The following is a 4,927-nucleotide window of genomic DNA, read 5'->3' on the forward strand; positions in this document are numbered from 1 at the left end:
CAGCTACGAATGTGGCCGGCTTCACAGTCCTGCATCTTACTACCTTTATAGCTGGATTCGAGAGTATTACTTCGGACCCTGAAGCCCTCTGTGTGGTCAGAGTACTCTTGGACCATTCAAGTATTGCAAAGAGAGCATGCTCCACAAAAAGAGTGGTGGTACAGCCCACTGTAATACTCGCTGACTTCTCTACTGCGAATGCAGCAGCAGCAGCCATTGCTTGCTTACAAGCTTAATGTCCCCTCATTACTGGATCTAATTTCCCACTATAGTATGCCAATGGCTTGTGTCCTAAAGTAGTCTTTTGAGTGAGTACTGTGATCATCACTTTTTCATTGGAATGTGAGAACAAATAAAATGTGCCCTGGAAATCTGCAATCCCTAATACGGGAGCTGTGCATATTGCTTTCTTCAGCTCATTAAATGCATCTGTCATCTCTTCTGTCCATTGTAGTGAACCCTCCCCACTTTGTGCTTCTTTGAGTACACTTAACAAAGGTCTTGTGTGTGTGCTATAGTCAAATACCCAAGCTCTGCATTAATTACAGAGAACTAAAAACGGTTGCATCTGTCTTATTGTCGTAGGTGTCATTATCCTACGGATAACCTCCACCCTTTCTGGTGTCACTCTCAACCCTTCCTGTGAGATTAGCTGTCCAATGTGCAGCACCTCCTTCTGACAATACTGTAACAAACTAAAACACCTGATGAACTTGTAACTCCACTAGAGCATTTGATTAGGAAAGAGATCAGTCAACTTGACGGTTTTACACGCAAGATTGAGTCTATTTAAATTAGAGAATTTAGAAGGGACACATTTGATTACAAACCTGACATTTTGTATTCCTGGAAACAATATTACTACCAGAGAAATAATCAATTAAGATCAAATAATCCTAACTTTACAAGAACACCACGTAAGCCAAACTCAGGTACATCTTCTTTGTATGCATCCAGTGCAGATGTATGAGCAGATATACCTTCCACGAGTTTTGACAACATCCAAGAGGGAGGAGTAGTCCCAATCCCACGAGGAGATCAAACAGAATTACCAGGATCGATTCCTACAGGATCTTCTTTTTTAGAAAAGGTCAACCAAGAAGAAGAAGCAAAAAGAAGAAATCCTCCAAGGAAAATATCAGTTAGGCACAAATGCAATTAGGTGGCTGATGTATGCTGACGATATTGTCCTCCTGGAAAAGACACCAGTGGGGCTCCAGAGGCTACTAAATGCCCTGGATCAATACATGAAAGATAACGACCTCAAGGTAAATCCGAAAATAGTGAATTTTGGAAAGAAAGGTGGTAAAGAAGGGAAATACTGCTGGACAGTGGGGGGGCAAACGAATACCTGTAACGGAGGAGGTCATTTATTTGGGTTATATCCTGTATGCTACACCCAGAGTTTGCACGATGCGGGCAGAGATACTACAAAAATGCACCCAATTGACGGCTCAACTGCAAAAAATCATCAAGCAATATTGCAGGTTCTCTCTCCTCCCTGCTATCCGCTTTTATGGAGCAAAGAACGTTCCTGTTCTCCTATATGGTTTAGAGGCAAAACCACTAGCTTGGTCAATGGGCTGGCAGACATTAGAAGCAAAGATCTGGAAAAAAGCCTTACGTCTTCCAAACAGCTTGCCAATGGCCAGTTTGCGCTTTGAGTTGGGTCTCTCATCATTAGGGGTCCAAGCAGATTGGAAACTTCTATCTCTGTTTAATCTGATAACCAACCCAAGGCATAACACATTATATGAAGATTTAAGAGTCGATTTGAGCCATGCATTAGTGGGGGTACTGTATGATTTAAAAAAAAGATCCCAAGAAATTCTAGGCAGATGTGATAGTGAGATAGATATTTTAACCACAAACCCCATGAAGATCAAGAGGGAGCTACAATCATCAGATTGGATAATGACAATAGATAGTACACGATCGTCGACAGTGGCTCCCTCACTTTCACCAACGGACAAGAGCCTCAGTTCTTTAGCAAATTATTTGTTGAAATTCCCAGATGCAGAAGTAAGACAACATTTTCTCAGACTTCGTCTGGGTTTGATACGTACAGGAGCTGTTCTTGCGAGATGGGGTTGGGGGGAGAGGAGCAATTACTTATGTGCCAAATGTCGAGACCCAAAAGACCAGTCATTGGAGCATCTTTTAAGATTTCGCGAATGAACATGGGAGGTGCGAAAGAAACTTTTGGAATGTTTTGTTTGCTCTAATGACTGGTTGTTATCAGAAGACTTTTGGGTGAGAATGACTTCAGGTCACGAAACGACATTGACTATAAACATGGTCAGAGTCCTACAACAGTTAGGCTTCACTGGAAATTAAAAGTTTTCAAAGTATCCAGACTGAAATAGGGAAGATAAGAAAAGTTGGAGGAAAATGCTGAATCTTTTATCAATTGTCTTTTAATAAGTTGCAAAAAAGTGTAAAGTTATCTCCTTTTTTTTTTAGTAAGTTTTTTTTTCTTTTTCCCTTTTTGTACTTGTGAAAAAAAAACAGGTTTGGTTTATACCACAATAAAATTTTAAAAAAAATAAAATAAAAAATAACAGTTCCACAAAAGAAGACATAGTTGTCAATATTTAATCGTATGAATTGACCAAATTTGAAATCTACAAAAGGGTAACTAATTTCAACAGTTCTTTTTTAAAGGAGAAGATTGATTTTTTTCACTTTGAAAGTCAAATCATTTTTGAATTTGTTGGAATCAACAGAATCAGAAGAAGAGTGTCAATGGGCCTCATTACAAGTCTGGCGGTAACCGTGCCGGTAAAACCGGCAGGTTGCTGCCGGACTTGTACATTTTACCAGCGCCTGGCTTGCTGGAAACACCGGGCATTACAACCCCGCCGGTCCGGAAAGTCAGGCGCCGGTAAAATGTTGTTCCCATTATCCTATAGGACTCTCTGGGAGTGGGGAACATTGAAGCATCAGCACTCTTGCCGCTGTGCCCGGCAGGCAGACTTGTACTTTGCCAGTCCGGCAACAACAGCACCGTTGTTTCCAGACTGGCAAAGTTGTAATGAGGCCCAATATTTGGAACGATGCCTGAAGCGTAGATTTATGTCACTGGTACTAATCTCTAACTTATATATCTTTAAAATATAAGTACTTAACGACTTTAAGAAAATTAACTTCAGAAAGTGACTGAAAGGCAATTTTTCCCATCAAGAGCAACAGGCCTTAACCCATATATGGACTAACCCACAGATTATATTGAAACCAGCAGACAAAGAAGGAGTCTTGGTCATCATGGATATCGTCAAATACAAACAAGAAGTTGAACATCAACTCTCAGACACAGACACTTACATGGAGGTTGATTGTGATCCAACTGAACAAGTGAGGAAGATTATTAAGTCTGTACTAGATGGAGCTGAACTTAATGAATTCTTTAACCATCACACAAAGGCTTTTCTTATAAATGAACATCCAATAATGCCTGTCATGTACATTCTTCCCAAAATTCACAAGAACTTAACTAAAGCACCAGGGCGTCCAATAATTGCGGCCACAAACAGCCTATTGGAACCATTAGCCAAATATATTAACTACAACATACAACTGTTAGTGCAAAAGACCAATACCTAGCTCATAGATACGAATGACTTTTTGACAAAAATTTAGACAATCCTGTTTGAAAGTGGAAAGGACATTTTGTTTACATTTGATGTTAAAAGCCTCTATACCAACATAACTCGTCAAGGTGGAATCAAGGCAATAGAATGGTTACTGCTGCCAACACCAGAATGTCCTGCAGACCACATTTTTGTTCTAAGTTTGCTCAAGATCATGCTAAGTAACAATTCTTTCAGATTTGAAGATCGTTACTTCATTCAAATAGTGGGTACATCAATGGGAACTGCCATGGCTCCCAGTTATGCTAATACGTATATGTTGTACAAAATATATCAAATGTTATTTTCGTTATATAGACGATATTTTTGGTATTTGGAGGGGCTCGGTACAACAACTTGATGAATTGTTTGAATCTATGAATCAAATACCTCCCAGATTTAAATTTACCATGAAACATAGCCTGACCAGACTAGAATTTCTTGATGTCGAAGTCTATGTACATGATTGTTTGAATACCAGTCTACACCAAACCGACTGACAAGATCAGTATTTTATTTGCCATATGTTTCCATCCGAAAACTACAATTGAGAGCATTCCCTTCAGTCAATTTCTGAGATATATAAACGTATAATTTCAAACAATCAATAATACATACAAAAAATCTTGTGAACTGTTGAATATCTTCTTGAAAAGAGGATACTCAAAGACCAATATTCAACACGCCGCTCAGAAAGCCAATGAGATTACTCGAGTAACAAGCTTAGTAACAAAAGTGAAGGATTCCTCATCAGATATGGTGTATGTGACTACATATTCATACCAACATTTTGAAATCTAACTGGAACATACTACATTTGGATTCGACATTGGTTAGATTATTTCCTAAAGTACCAATTTTCAGATATATAAAAAAAGTCAAGCAATTCGTGATTTAGTCATTAGAGCAGATATAAGTACACCTAGATTTTGGCAGGCCTGGGATATACACCCTTGAGGCATTCTAAAGGGGTCCACTCAAATCTCATGATTCCCACGGCTCTGCAGGTCTGTTCTATTTGGTTCAAAAAAATGTGCACCTTAGTGCATCTCCATAGCATGTGCATTAGGTCTGCTCCTTCCGAGTTACACCATGGGCAGACAGCAGTTACCCCTCTTTCGAAACTTAGCCACTCCGCAATGGACCGTGTATATCCTAAGCAGTACAATAAGTTGAATTAAGCGAAACCTCTCATTGTGCGATACATACTTGACAAAAGACAAGACTTGCTCCCACTGTACATCATTGATCTGTACCCTACATCCACCTCCCACTTGCCCCTCAGTTTGGCATGCATA

The sequence above is a fragment of the Ambystoma mexicanum genome, chromosome 6p, assembly GCF_040938575.1.
Source record: "Ambystoma mexicanum isolate Mex_15411 chromosome 6p, UKY_AmexF1_1, whole genome shotgun sequence".
NCBI lineage: Eukaryota > Metazoa > Chordata > Amphibia > Caudata > Ambystomatidae > Ambystoma > Ambystoma mexicanum.